The 15,845-nt window shown below is 38.9% G+C and overlaps 3 protein-coding genes across 7 annotated transcripts in view; 1 reads left to right on the top strand and 2 right to left on the bottom strand.

The window, feature by feature from the left end:
- Positions 1 to 4,194, bottom strand: part of LOC142369012 (Fc receptor-like protein 5) — a 30,682-nt gene extending 26,488 nt beyond the window's left edge. For all 5 annotated transcript variants that reach the window (XM_075451230.1, XM_075451233.1, XM_075451235.1 and 2 more), the window contains exon 1: positions 4,001 to 4,194. The gene's annotated coding sequence lies outside the window, so the exon portion shown is untranslated. The remainder of the gene's footprint in view (positions 1 to 4,000) is intronic.
- The window catches only part of LOC142369018 (programmed cell death 1 ligand 1-like), a 145,062-nt gene that overhangs the window by 26,884 nt on the left and 102,333 nt on the right, over positions 1 to 15,845 (bottom strand). The gene's annotated exons all lie outside the window — the stretch shown is intronic.
- The window catches only part of LOC142369519 (Fc receptor-like protein 5), a 366,062-nt gene that overhangs the window by 333,497 nt on the left and 16,720 nt on the right, over positions 1 to 15,845 (top strand). The gene's annotated exons all lie outside the window — the stretch shown is intronic.

Raw genomic sequence — 15,845 nt, 5'->3', positions numbered from 1 at the left:
CCACTTCTATTTAGAGAATTGGAGACCAATAAGTTTACTAAACAACGATTACAAGATCCTGGCAAGTATACTGGCCAAAAGGATAAAAAAAATGTGCTAAATAGCATAATAGATGAATGTCAGTCGGGTTTTGTTAAAGAAAGGTTAATATCAACTAATATTAGACTAGTTCTTGACCTTATAGACTATGCCCACCTTACCTCTGATGAGGGTTTCCTTGTTTTCCTAGATTTTTACAAGGCGTTCGATAGAGTTGAACATCCCTTTATTTTTAAAGCTTTGGAAGTTTTTGGTTTTGGTGAAAAATTCCTTAATGCTATAGAGACGCTTTATAAAAACAGTAATGCCTCCATCAAATTAAAAAATGGTACAACGTCGAGATTTGACATAAAACGTGGAATCCGACAAGGATGCCCTTTATCTCCTTTCCTTTTCCTTTTACCTATGCAGTTATTAGCCACTCACATCAAATGCAGTAAAATAGAGGGAATCTCTATTGCTGATCAGTCAATATTAATCAGTCAATTAGCAGACGACACCACCCTATTCCTAAAAAATGGAGATCAGGTTCCTCTATAAAAACTATAAAACCTTTTTCAGATGCCTCAGGCTTGACCCTTAACCTCTCTAAATGTGAAATCTTTGCTCTGAAACCTTCAACAATTGATTCCATTTACAATATACCGGTGAAAAATTAGGTAAAATATTTGGGCATCATTTTATGCAGGGATCAAAAAAGAAGAACACTATTAAACTTTGACCCTCTCATTCCAATAATTAAAAAAAAGCTGAATTCATGGTTGCAGCGGGATCTATCTATCACTGGAAGAGTTTTACTTGCAAAAACTGAAGCCTTATCCCGAGTGATTTATCCAGCTATGGTTCTAGATGTCCCACAAGATTTTTGCAGTAAGTTAGATAGATTAATAGTAGATTTTGTGTGGAGATCTAGATCTCACTTAATAAAAAAGAATGTTATGATGGCTGATCACTCTTCAGGGGGTTTCAATCTCATCGACTTTTCTTTACTTAACAACTCGTTTAAAATAAAATGGGCAAAGCTACTCCTAAAATATCCTTCTTCCATTTGGAACTGTATCCCTAACCATCTTTTTAAATCTGTGGGAGGATTCGGTTTCCTTACTCGTTGTAATTATAACATATCTAAGCTTCCTTTGGCCCTAGCAAACTTCCACAAGCAAATGCTTTCCTGTTGGTCTCTTATGTACCATCACAATTTCTCACCACACTCATATTTTATATGGAATAAGAAGGATATCACTTACAAGAACAAAACTTTATTTTATCATTCTTGGTTTGACAAGAATATCATTGTAGTTTCACAACTGTTTGATGAGAATGGTGTATTATATACATATAGAGACTTTATGGATAAGTTTTCTTTTCCTGTACCACCTAAAGCATATGCTATAATCTTTGATGGGATCCCATCTGCTGTCAGATTTCTTCTTGACACCTGCCCTAAAGGTCTCTGTCAGTCTCCTCCAGACCTTAATTCTTCCTCTCTCTTTATTGATGGTGATCTTTTTATTAGCAATAAGTTTACTAATAAAAAAAATAAGATATAGGCTGCTTAAACACAGTATGTCCACCCCTGCTTGTATTAGTTACTGGAATAATCGCTTTGAAAATATTGATTGGTTAAGATTTTGGTCTCTCAGGAAACAATTTATGATCACAAAAAAGTATCTAAAGTCTCTCTCAAGATTATACATAAGTGTTACCCTTGTAACTATAGGTTGTCAAAATTCTCCCCTGTATCTCCTGATTGCTCTTTCTGTCTTTCTCACTCTGAAACTGTTGATCATTTATTTTGGAGCTGTAACCACTCAAAAGTTTTCTGGATCTTTTTTGCTGACTTTATTCAAATCAAATTTATTTATATAGCACATTTCATGTACAAACAGTTCAAAGTGCTTTACATAAAATAAAAGCATTGCAGCAGGGAGTGCAAGAAGCATTAAAAATACATAAAAGAATATAAAAAGAAACAAATAAAATCATTTAAATGAATTTAAAAACAGGCAACAGTCTAGATAAGTTAAAAGATATTTCATGCATAGACACATGAGAACAGAAATGTCTTTAACCTGGATTTAAAAATGTCTACATTTGCTGAAAGTTTAATCTCCACTGGCAGTTTGTTCCACTTGTTAGCAGCATAACAGCTAAATGCTGCTTCTCCATGTTTAGTCTGGACTCTGGACTGAACCAGCTGACCTGAGTCCTGGATCTAAGAGCTCTGCTGGGTTTATATTCTCTGAACATATCACAGATGTATTTTGGGCCTAAACCGTTCTGGGATTTGTAAACCATCAGCAGGCTTTTAAAATCTATTCTGTGACTGACTGGAAGCCAGTGTAAAGATATTAAAACTGGTGTGATGTGTTCAGATCTCTTAGTCCGGGTTTAAAACTCCAGCAGCAGCGTTCTGGATGAGCTGCAGATGTTTAATGCTCTTTTTGGGAAGTCCAGTTAAAAGAGCATTACAGTAATCGAGTCTACTGGAGATGAATGCATGGATGAGTTTCTCCTGGTCTTTTTGGGAGAGGAAACCTTTAATTCTGATAATGAACTCATCGACAAGGACTTTGCTATGACCATGCAGGTCGTGTATTTTGGTGCTCCAGAGGACACGGACACTATAAGAAACCGGGACTGTCTTATAAACCTTTTTCTTTTTTTGGCAAAATTCTTTATTCACAAATGTAAATTTCAAAAAAGAAAACCCTTATTTTTAATTTTTAAGAAAGACCTAAAACATTATTTATCTTCCATTGATCACTCTATTTGTCCAAAAGCTATTGATACTCATTTAAAATGTATTATTTCAATATTCGTAACCACCTCTAGTATGTTCCTGTTCATTCTATGTTTGTGTATCTTTATACATTTGCCAACATTGCAGATGGTCTGCATTTATTGGTATGTTGTTTAATTCATGTTGCATTTGTACCGGTTGTTTCTTTCAATAAAAAAATAAATAAATAAAAAAAAAGGTGGAGAGCAGGTTAGACGTTTGTGAGAGAAAATAAAAAGCATTTTCATGTTGAATTTTTTTTTATTGCAACCCAGCGTACTACTCAGATAGCAAGGAAACATCGAATCAAAGTTTAATTTTGGTTTATTTAGAAACTTCGTTTATTTACAAAACAGGGTTTAAAAAAAAGAAAAGAAGACTTTTAAAGACTTTTAAAGACTAACTCCTGACACCCTCTCACATCTAAAGACAATGTCGCTGAGTTTGAAGTCACAGACCAAAGATTTTACAAAAACTCCAGATCGAAGCAGCTTTTAGCCCCAGCTGCACACTGGGAAAAAGGGGAGGAGATACAATCATGTTCTTAAAAATTCATTAACTGCAACACTCCCTCTTGGGGCCGCTGCAGTGAGGAATGTAGCCTCTGTACAAGGTGCGGCTTCTATATCCACTACGTCACCAACTGCCCTGCTAACCTTCCCTTCTTAAATCTGTTTGACCACTTCTTCGAACAATCAAAACAAGGTGAATGAATAACTTAACTAACATGAAGACATAAGTCAACACAGCTGTCTGTGTAAATGTTATCAACAAGTCTCACTGTTCTAGTAAACTTGTCAGGGTTTATTTTCTGTCTGTAATTACATCTAAAACACAACTTCAGCACATAACCAGAGTAAGTTTAGCATGAAATCTAAAACATTGGTAATTATGAATCAAATATCAAATTAAAGAAAATATCTAAACATTCAACATAAGAATTGTCTCAGAACTGATGTGAATAAGTGTTAAAATGTTAAAAATATGTAACAAAGACTTTGTGATTATCTGTGCAGAACATTTTCCATTTTAACTGCTTCTTATCCTGAACATGTTCCAGTAAAACTGATTCTATTCAGATCACACAGTAAAAGTAACAACTTTACTTTTCCAAACACAGAATTATTGTCAGAACAGCAGCAACAAAGACTTTCTGTGTCAAACATCTGAACACATTACCTTCTCTCCTCTCCTTCTTCCTCTAGAACATGAAGCTGTTATTCAGGCAGCTCAGAAGTTTGGTTTGTCCGCAGCTTGCTGAATAAATAGTGGATATGACCCATCAGAGAAGATTTAGATCCATTAAGTTCTGCTGGAGCTGTGATGCTGTCTGTTGGACTAACTGAGGCTCTGCTTCCTGTTGGAGCTGCACTGATACAGAGAGGAAGGGGCGCTCCTTTAATAACAGCCAAACGGGGCTTGGCACTGATCCATACACCTTGAGCATGAAAATGTTTGTTTTTCTTCCTTTCTGTCTTTTATAAAGAACCTCATATGACTCATTTTGAACTGACTGAGCCTGAACGGTTGAGTCAAGCTGACATGTTATAAAAATTAAATCTGTTATGGGTTAAACTAAATATTCAACAAAAAGTTAAATGACCACCTAAAACCTGATATTAGGAAAAGTTTATTCAGACAAAACAAATATGTCCCTCATCAACATTTTTCAAAGATCATTCAGATTAAGATCAAGATCAGATTTATTGGTCATGCATACACACAAAATTCTTCTTCCACTTTTAAGCATAATATGATACATGCAGAAGGTCATGCAGACAGATGCCATACACTGGCAGGCAATCACAGCGCCCGGGGAGAATGGGATTGCGGTGCTTGCTCAAGGGCACCTCAGCCATGGAGGTGGAGGTGGACTGCCACCCCTCCAATCTTTTTTTGAGCGGCGAGAGTGGGAATGGAAGGTTATTGGACGACCCACTGAGCCACGGTTACATCTCACCATTCCGACACTCAGGGCCGTAAACAGGGCCCAAAAAATACTGAGGTCATGAGTCAGAACCTCTAGGCGGGTTCGGGAGCAAATTTTTTTAATTCCATTATTTAAATCTGACCATTTTCAGAGTTTTCAGGACCAAAAACAACATCATTATGACTTTTGAATAGGCTTATTTGTTTTGTTTGTTATCAGAGAACAAACTGGAGCATGAATTTCATCAAATCATGGATTAGGAATATGTATGTATGTTGCCATTTCAACATCATGTATTCAGATGTGTCAGAAATCTTAAAAAACCTTAAGGGTGGCGTGGAGCTTTTGAAAATTTGAGGTAAAAATTGGGCATTCTGAGGCTTGTAACACCGCATTATGTAATAACGCCGCATTATGTAATAATGTAATAAATTTGCACGCCATTATGTAATAACTGCCGCATTTTGTAATAATCTGCCGCATTATGTAATAAACTTCTTGAACGCAATATGTAATACATTTTGCTGCATTATGTAATAAGTTATTACATATTGTGGTTGTTACTACATAATGCGGGTGTTGCAATTTTTTTCTTTAGCAAAATGTAACAATTGGTGCATTATGTAATAACCAACCGAAATTGACATTTTCATTGATTAAAAACAGCACGATAATGTGTATTTTACTCAAAAATAATAATTAAGAGGACAGTATGTCAACTATTGCTCAGCTTACATTGTAGCAATCCACCTTTTAACTTTGGTTGTGCTCATTTAAACATACAAGGGGTTAATTCATATTTGCAGTTAGATTAGTCATGAGATCAAGTTTGGAGGTAAGTGCTTTTGATAGTTAACCAATTTAGAAAATTGTCAACTAAATCTCTGTCTATGCTCAAGCAGCAGTAAAGAAAAGACATACAACACCAAATAATTAAACATGGGCTGTGCACAACAACACCATGTAGTCTAGCCTATTCAATAAAGGTCATGTTCCTTGTAACCTTAACCTTTCTTCATAATGCATATTTCCAATAACACCTACAGTAATAGTACCTGCATTAATGTAGCACTGGCAGTGTCACAAAATTATACTAAGTATTATTCTGACACAAAAATGTAGGATAGCCTATATCATGCAAACCCAGAGTAAGAGACAAAAAATAGTTGCAGAACAAATGACTGATGTCGAACAGTTAATTATTTCAAATGATTTATTCTCTAAAGCCCAATACTATACCATCCTGTAGAGGTACAGACGTCATGGATGAGCAATGTGTTATGAACAGCAAATATTATGGCAATCTTTGATAATAGGCCTAATATCTCAATCAACTAAATGAAAAACAATCCAGCCACAGCATAGAGCCTAACACACACACAATGGAACTGTAGTGGATAATAAAGTGGAAACGTAAAATTTAACAATGTTCTAGACCTATTACAGGCCATGGCACACATATAACCACACAACTAACCCATCTAAAAATCTACATTTGAACTCGGGAGACTCATGAAAATCTACCTACAATGCAAAACAAAATATAGCCCTAAGGTTTCCAAAAAATGTCCTTGATTTTAAGATGACCATGGCCAATGTGCTTTATCAGAAGCCAGGCCATCATCCACCTGCTATTTTGGCTGAATAGCTCCCTCAGTCTAATAGCAAGACCACTACTGTGTCCAGCGGATTTATAGAGCCTCATTATGCTTATGGAATTGTCATGATCATAATCCAAGTTTAGGGTGTCAGCTAAAGTTTCTCTAATGTAGATTTGCGGATGGAACGGATCTGCAAGATCTCGAAAAAGTTTAGAAACTCTATTAAATGCCCAGAGCATTGAGGAGTCTGCATTAAGGGTCAACTGGATGATAAATGACAGCAATTCTGTAGGCAAGATGGGTGTGCCATGCATTCTGTTTTCTGCATCATTATCTGGAGGTCCACACAACTGGACATCATCTTGCTCTCGTTGAGCATCATCGTTGGACTGATCATCTAGATGGACATCATTTTGGGGTTCATCTAGTTGGGAATCATTGTGAGGTTCATTCAGTGTGGCATCATCGTGTGGTCCATCAGTAAGAGTTTCATTGTCTGTGTTGTCGTTTGGTGTGAGTTCTTCATCATCACTCTCTTGGTCTGATTCATTTTTATGTTGAATTATCCGTTCTCTCTCTGCTTCTAAGATGTTTTCAATAAATGAAGAGACTGATCCTTCCAGACTTAAAGGTAGGGTAGGAGATCCTGGATTTTGAGTCCAGCGAAGCTGCATTTTGAAAATACACAGGTAAAAAGTCCCAACCCTTTTCTTCACTTTCCCCCCGAAGCCACGCCTCTAGAGTACATGTACGCGCACGAGCGCTGTTCTGACAGCACGCATCGATCGTTGCCGTATTTAGTATTTAGTATATGCTAACTATACGTTTAATAATGCTAGGTGCTAGCCAAGCTGGCTCTAGTTTAGCTTCCTGCCAAGCTTCTGGACGCGTAATTCGTTCACGGAGCAGGGTACGCGCACAGGGGGAAGGAGGGGGAGGGAGGAGCAGATTGCAGTTTGATAGATGCATCAGAATCCAATCATTGTTGACGGTCCGTTCAGTTTGATTGGATACTGTTTTTCCTAGATTGTACGTTCTAGAGGCCACTAAAACTTTTCATATTTGTGTCAAAACTTTTAATTAATTGGTTGCAATGGGGGTGTGAAGAGTATTTCAAGTAATATGTAAAAAAATGTTCCAGAAAAAGATCCCCTACCCAACCTTTAAGTAATGTTCTCCATGTCCCTCAACAATGTGTCCAAGGGCTAACAAAGGACAACTGTCACAATATCTATTAGACTGAGATATAATGGAAGATGCATCAACACCTAGTGAGGAGACAACGAGAAACTGAACATTGAAAATCTCAGCAGCCCTTTGTAGAGTTATGTGGTCGCCATAGGTCCCACATTGTGACATACTAGGATCATTCATTTTGAGTAAAATACACATTATTTTGCTGTTTTAATGTCAATTTCAGTTGGTTATTACATAATGCACCAATTGTTACATTTTGCTAAAGAAAAAAATCGCAACACCCGCATTATGTAGTAACAACCGCAATATGTAATAACTTATTACATAATGCGGCAAAATGTATTACATATTGCGTTCAAGAAGTTTATTACATAATGGGGCAGATTATTACAAAATGCGGCAGTTATTACATAATGGCGTGCAAATTTATTACATTATTACATAATGCGGCGTTATTACATAATGCGGTGTTACAGGCTTTTTGAAGGACCATTCTGCTGACTCATGAAGTAGGGCAAGTTACCACAGAAAATGATTTAGTATTATTATTATCATTATTTTGAAAATTAACTGGATGTTTTATTTTGTTCTCTGTCCGTAATGTTGTATGCATTGCATGCACTGATAACCAATGTTCCCTCTAATTTTTCATGTGTCTGGGCAAACACACCAGCTCCCTGAGCACACTGAGGACCACTGTGAGCAGCATCAGATGTGCACGCTGTGGCCACACACCTGTATCACACCTGTTCAAAGCGGCAATTTTCATTACTTTACTTTTAATATAAGAAATTTTGCCCACCTAAAATGAAAAAGACAAAAATCTTTTGTTCATGAGATGTGTAGTATGTTATATGTGAAAGTCATGCTTTGGCCATGGGAAGAGTCATGCATGCAGTCTGCATGTTTTGCAGAGTACCTTTCTCCCTCGAAAAAGAAAAAATCTCACCCAGTTTCACTGCTTGTTCTTCTATTTGCTATTAATTTGTCTTGTTGAGTGGATGTGTCGCTGGCATTGCCCGTTGGTTTCGCCATGATAAGGGGTTGCGTCTCTTAACTCGCACTGTTGTTAGCTAGCTAACCTGCACGGCCCGTATGTTCAGGGAACATATGAAAGCACCATCAATGCTCTGATTGGCTGCATAGCGTAAGTAAACCGTATCGTATCATTGGCTGAACACCTGTCACTCACTGCGTTACATTGAAAAATGGTACAGAAAAACACATTATTGGTCCAATTAATTAGATTAGATTAGATTAGGTCTGGTATTAGATATTAATTAATGGTGAATTTTATTTTATGCGCTGCATAGATTTTCTTGTGCGCTGAGAATGTGTGCGATTGCGCTGGCGCGCAGCTTAGAGGGAACATTGCTGATTACATTAGGGAGGGTGTGAATGTAATTGTAAAACTATGTTCGAGTTCATTTCACAGGGGCGACTCATGTATGTCTGCTCTGAATGCTATTAGCTTAGAACAATGGGCCTCATGCAAGAACATTTTTGGCTTGAAGCCAGAAACCTTCCTGTTATTTGTGGTTGGAACAGTTATTTCTTGGAAAGCAAAGGGACGATTAAACATACATCAGTGGCGGCTGCTGACTTTTAAAACAGGGGAAGCCCATATTACGCGTTCAGGGTTGTAGTGGCTCGTGCCATCCCAAAGCAGATGATAGCAAAGTTAAAAAGAATTAATTGTATTCTTTTTAAATTAGTTATATTAGTTATAACATAGCTGTGTCTAGTTCTAGAATGCGCTGCTGAGGGTGGCAGCACGTTGGAGTAGCTCTGTACCTCACATTGAGATTTATTATTTTTTCTAAATTTCATTCCTGTTTTTTCTTGGAAGAAATTGCATTTTTTGGACAACTGTTCCTTCCTGCCTTGGATGCTGTGCAGCTGGATTGATTTTTCCCAATACTTTTGTATATTTTGCTCTTTTGTTATGATGCATAACCATAGCAACAGGGTGGTTTACAACAGGGAGCAGCTGATTAACATTAGAAAAGCAGAAATAATTCGACAACTGAAGCCAGAAATCCCACTGGAATTGAAAAGGAGGCGTCGTGGATGCAGAGCAGGAGCAAAGAGGAGAGAAAGAAAGAAGAAGTTCAAACCATCTCTGCCATCCGTCATTATGGGCAATGTAAGATCGTTAGCTAACAAGTTGGATGAACTTCTAGCCTTGACAAGGACTCAGCAAGAATATCGGGAATGTAGCATTATGTGTTTTACTGAGACATGGCTGCAGGATCATATCCCCGACTCCAGCGTCTCTCTGCCGGGCTTCCTGACTGTACGAGCAGATCGAGATTTAAAGAGTAGCAGGAAAAGGAAAGGGGGTGGATTGGCAGTGCTTGTCAACAACAGATGGTGTCACCCAGGACATGTTACTGTGAAGAGTCGTCTCTGCAGTCCTGACATTGAACTATTGGCAGTAAGTTTTCGTCCATATTATTTGCCAAGAGAGTTCACCAGTGTTGTTTTGGTGGCTGTTTACATTCCACCCTCAGCTGTTGCCGACACTGCATCTGATGTCATCAGTTCCGTTGTTGCTAAGATACAGACACAACACCCCAATTCTTTTGTGGCAATATCTGGTGATTTTAATCATGCCTCACTCTCTGCTACACTGCCAACTTTTCAACAGTTTGTCAGCTGCTCTACCAGAGAAAACAAGACATTGGATTTGTTTTACATAAATGTCAAGGATTCATACATTTCCAAATCAAGACCTCCCCTGGGTAAATCAGATCACAACCTTGTTTTTCTCTGTTCAGCATATAAACCCCTTGTCCAGAGACTACCTGTCACAAAAATGACTGTTAGAAAGTGGTCACAGGAAGCTGAAGAAGCCTTACAGGGTTGTTTTGATGCAACTGATTGGATTTCTCTTTGTAAGCCACATGGAGAGGACATTAATGCCATGACTGAGTGTGTGACTGACTATATAAACTTCTGTGTGGACAACACCATCCCCACCAGAACAGTGAGATGCTTCCCTAATAACAAACCCTGGATCACCAGTGAGCTAAAGGAACTATTGAACAAGAAAAAAAGAGCCTTTAGGGAGCGAGACAGGGAGTTACTGAGGAGTATACAGAAGCAGCTCAAAGTCAAGATCAGAGAGAGCAAGGAGGTGTATAGAAAGAAGCTTGAGAGTAAACTGCAGAGGAACAATATCAGAGATGTGTGGTCAGGAATGAAGAAGATCACAGGCCTCAAGCAGAGGGAGGATCGGATGGATGGAAGTCTGGACAGAGCAAATGAGCTGAACACATTCTTCAACAGGTTCCGTTCAGGAACAAGCTCACCATCCTCCCCTCCTGTTCCCAGCCAAAGAGACATCCCACCCTCCTCTGACCCACAGCTTTCCTGTAACATCTCCACCTCCACCTTAGTCATGGATTCTTCTGCTTCCACTAGTTTGTCTTCAACCCAATCAGGAGATGCTGCTGTCCCCTTTGCCTCCCCCTCCCACTTTTCTGTTTCTAGAAGTCAGGTGAAGAGGCAGTTGGAGAGACTGAACTGGAACAAGGCTGCAGGTCCAGATGGTGTCAGCCCCCGAGTCCTGAAGGCCTGTGCAGAGCAGCTCTGTGGGATTCTGCAACACCTTTTCAACCTTAGCTTGACCCAAGAGAAGGTACCACTGTTGTGGAAGACATCCTGTCTGGTTCCGGTACCAAAGAAAACTCATCCTTCAGTCATCAATGATTACAGACCTGTTGCCCTGACATCCCACATCATGAAGGTCCTGGAGAGACTCCTGTTGACCCACCTGTGTAAGCAAACCAGCACATATCAGGACCCCCTGCAGTTTGCTTATCGCCATGGAGTTGGAGTTGAAGACGCTATCATACACCTGCATCAACAAACCCACTGTCATCTGGACAAAGCAGGCAGCACTGTGAGGATCATGTTCTTTGATTTCTCCAGTGCATTTAACACAATCCAGCCTGATCTGCTTCGTCTGAAACTCCAGAAGACTCAGGTGGAGGCCTCAACAATCACCTGGATTAATGACTACCTGACAAACAGACCACAGTTTGTCAGACTGAAGAATTGTGTGTCTAACCAGGTGATCAGCAGCACAGGAGCACCACAGGGGACTGTTCTCTCACCATTCCTTTTCACTCTGTACACTTCAGACTTCCAGTACAAGTCAGACTCCTGTCATCTACAGAAATATTCAGATGACTCTGCAGTGGTCGGGTGTATCAGAGATGGACAAGAAGCTGAGTACAGAGAGCTGGTGGACCGCTTTGTGGCATGGTGTGGGAACAATCATCTCATCTTGAATGTTAACAAAACAAAGGAGATGATTGTAGATTTCAGGAGAAACAGGGTCAGATCAAACCCTGTTTCCATCATGGGAGAAGAAGTGGAGGTGGTTGAGGAATATAAATACCTTGGTGTTCATGTGGACAACAGACTGGACTGGAGACGCAACAGTGAAGCCATCTACAAGAAAGGACAGAGCAGACTGTACTTCTTGAGGAAGCTAAGGTCCTTCAAGGTTTGCAACAAGATGTTGCAGATCTTCTACAAGTCTGTTGTTGAGAGCGTCATTTCCTCTTGCGTCATCTGTTGGGGCAGCAGCATCAGAACCAGGGACCTAAAAAGACTCAACAACCTGATAAGGAAGGCTGGTTCTGTTCTGGGGACGACTGTGGAACCTCTGGAGACAATAATGCAAAGAAGGATTTTGCATAATATCAAGAGAATTATGGACAACCCGTAACATCCTCTCCATGAGACTGTTATCGGAAAACAGAGTCTCTTCAATCAAAGGCTTCTTCAGTTTGGATGCAAAACGGACCGCTACAGGAAATCTTTCCTGCCAACAGCCATCAGCATCTATAATAACTCTTTGATTTAATTGAGTTACATCAACATTTAATTTCCCTCTGGGATAAATAAAGTATTTTTTAATTGAATTGAATTGAATTGAATGACAAGTATGGCCAGCAAATACACAGAAAGAAGGTATAGACTTTGAAAATTCACACAGCAAGGCCAAAATCAAGTATGATCGAATCGAAGGCCTGTAAATGGCTGGATCTGTGGCTGGATCAGAATCTGTGGAGCATTTTTCCCTGTCATAATGAATACTTAGAGTTTGATGGTGGTGGTAAGTATTCTTAAAAAAGGTAACATTTGTGAATGGGCAGCATGAATTCTGGAAAGAAACAACTAAAAGTATGAGTGAAACTCCGACAGCACTTTCACAGACAACCAGTCTCTTTGGTATCCGCTTTGGGACTGAAGTTCCAGCGTGCTTCTCCCCGCTTAAAAATTCGGCTGCCACAACATCTCATGATGGACAAACACAAACTCCAGTCATCACGACACAGCCCCTCATATTGACACGCCCACGTCTAATCTACCCCCAGAGACGCCGAGCAGCCTCGGAAGAGATGAGTTTTTGTCGATTTAGCCAATGATGCCCTAGAATTGTTGAAAAAAACTTGACTCTCCCGTCCCCTCCTGAAGCCGGGCATCCCTACCGTAACTGTTCAGACTAACTTTATTAGACAGATTATAACATAAAGTGCACCCATTAAATATCTCTGTTTTACAGTATGATATTTCACTGGGTTCAGCTCCACTGGATCTTTTGTTGTTTAAACCAACAGAGATGAATGATGAGTGGGTTTTCTCCTGCCGTTTGAGCAGGTTCGACCCTGAGAACATGTCCTTAAAAAAGCTGTTTCCCTGCAGAAATCTAATGTAGATGAAGGAAAGGGTTATCTTTGTTCCACTGAATTAGACACTTTTACAAAGATCCATCATCATCATGAGCTAAATATAACTGTAACAGTGTCTGGATAAGGTCATGTTGGTGAGAGACGTGTCAGTTTGGACCCGACGTTGTCGTCCTCCTCTGCCTGATGGACGGTCTGAGTCACTTTCACAGCAAACACACCAGTAGGACAGGAAGACAACATGTTGAGCTTTGCTGGCAATAAGACGCCATTTTTATCGTGTGTTAGTTTGTTTCCCACAAGTTTTAATTCCTGAGGCTTAAGAAGAGGAAACTCACAAACAGAGGAGGTCAGACTGAGAAACAGGACGATCCAGATCATCTTTTTCCTGTCATGGGAAAATCAGAAATGTATCTTTCATCCAGAAAACATGAATTAAAAGTCCAATCTTCTCAATATCAACTCCTATTTCTACACAAATATCACACATAAAAGGAAGAAATCACTGAAAGGCTCAACAGTTTCTTAAATCAAAGGAAATTTCAGCTTTCACATCTTATTCATGTTGTTGTGTCGGGTGAAACGGTCTAATTTCCCTCTCTGATGATATTCAACACGGTTTGTGAGAAGTTAAAGTGTTCGTAAAGAGTTCAAACACATCTACTGTCCAGTTACATCCAACATGGTGCTTTTCTTCTGCTTTTAAACTGCCGACGTATCAGAGTGCAGCGTTCTGTTTTACAGTGCATCAGAGAACATTTCTCACAGTGAGTTGAACCTGTCAGATTCCCACCTCCTGCTGTGTTCGAGGCAGGTGTCTGCCAGATGTTCCCAGGAGCCATGAACTCATCTCCAGGTGCATCAGCTCAAACACGCAGGTGAAGACACAGTTTTCCTCCTGAACAACTGTCAGGGTGCATCGCAGTCAGGAGATAATCTGAACCAGAAGAAGAAATGTTTACATGCGATCAGTTCATTTTCATTCTAACAGTGAGGCCACCAGAGGGCGCTGCACTTCAATGCAAACAAGCAAACTGATTGAAATGGTGGAAACACGTTTAGGTCATCTCCTCAGTGTTGTTTCACTTTTTTTAAGTGCTAAAAGTTTTCTTCCAACAGACACACAGATGAAACATTTGTTAGAAAAATTACAGTGATATGAATGTGAGTTTGAGGCTGTTGATCAAATAAGAAACAGTTTATTTCTGTCACGTGACACAGATCAGGCTCAGCTCGTGCCATCTTAGACCCTTAAAACTACAAATTCACAATGGTTTAATCTTAAACTATCGATGACATAAACTATTACCAGGATAAAAAGCTGCCTTCAGCTCTAACGTTGGCTCAATAAGAAAGAAAGTGAGAAATAAAGATAGTACATTACATTTTTTGCATTTTATATGTGCTTCACTTTTTCACAACAAATATCTGTGAAATCTGTTTGATTTGTTGTTGAATGGAAAGTTTATGATGGTTGCGTTCCGCACTTTGTTTTAAGAATGTTCAATAAAGGTCTATTATATACATTTTATTGTGGTAGCAGCAGTTACTGGTGAACCTTCACTATACCTTTTTTGCCAAACAATCTGAGAATGACTTGGTTTTGTGAACAAAATTAATCAGGAAAGCCCACAGTTGCAAATATGCAACATGATCAAAAATAGCCCAATTCCAAAAATATTGGTTTATTCCCACCCAAAAAGATGCAAGAAGAGCCAAAATGATTTTTTTCAATGATTATTCGTATGCTTGGGTGCTACATGGTTAAGTTAAAGTTATTTATTTAAAATTTTGCTGAATATATTTTTTTACATTTAAAAACTGTATTTTTATTTAGTTCTATTTAGCTGTGCATATGACACCTGAAAGTATTTTATCTGCACTCTTCCCTTTTAAATTAATTAATTAATGATTATTTTTAATGTTTTTTTTTTATTTTTTATTTCTTTTTAATGATTTTATCGCCTTCTTGTGATTTTATGTAGCTGTAAAGCACCTTGTGTACGAATTGTGCTCTATAAATAAAATTGCCTTGCCTTGATCATCGTAACCGTCTAATTCCTGTGACGCACTTAAAGAAAAACTCAGATTCAGTTTCAACAAACCTCTGTTAAAACACACATTAAATGTGTTTTCCAGCTGTTTGTCTGAACATTGCGCAACATTTTAATGTGGCAACATGAATTTTTAACATCATCTTGTGAATAATAACACTGCTGGTTAGAAAGAATCAGTTCCTCTTCCTTTAGTTCTGGAGCAACATTTACTGGCAGACTGTCACCCCCATGGGATTTTCCCCATGTTTTTAGTTATGTTTTATCATGTTTTAGGTTATGTTTTGGTTCTTGAGTTCATGTTTTGCCATTTGCTTTTCCCCTCACTTCACATACCAGCTCATTAGTTTCACTCACTTCACCTGTTCATTGTCTCTAGCTGCACTCTTTCACAATCACCCAGTTCCCTATTTAGTTCCTCATGTTCCTCACCTGTAACAGAGACAAAACTACGAAACAGCAGAACGACAGACAACGAAACTTGATTAAACTGCTTGTTGAAGCAGTTTATCATGCTGATAAATGTGGAGTCAGCAA

Source organism: Odontesthes bonariensis, chromosome 19 (genome assembly GCF_027942865.1).
Source record: "Odontesthes bonariensis isolate fOdoBon6 chromosome 19, fOdoBon6.hap1, whole genome shotgun sequence".
NCBI classification, from domain to species: domain Eukaryota; kingdom Metazoa; phylum Chordata; class Actinopteri; order Atheriniformes; family Atherinopsidae; genus Odontesthes; species Odontesthes bonariensis.
The sequence above is the reverse complement of the archived record's forward strand: the minus strand, read 5'-3'. Positions and strand labels throughout refer to the sequence as shown.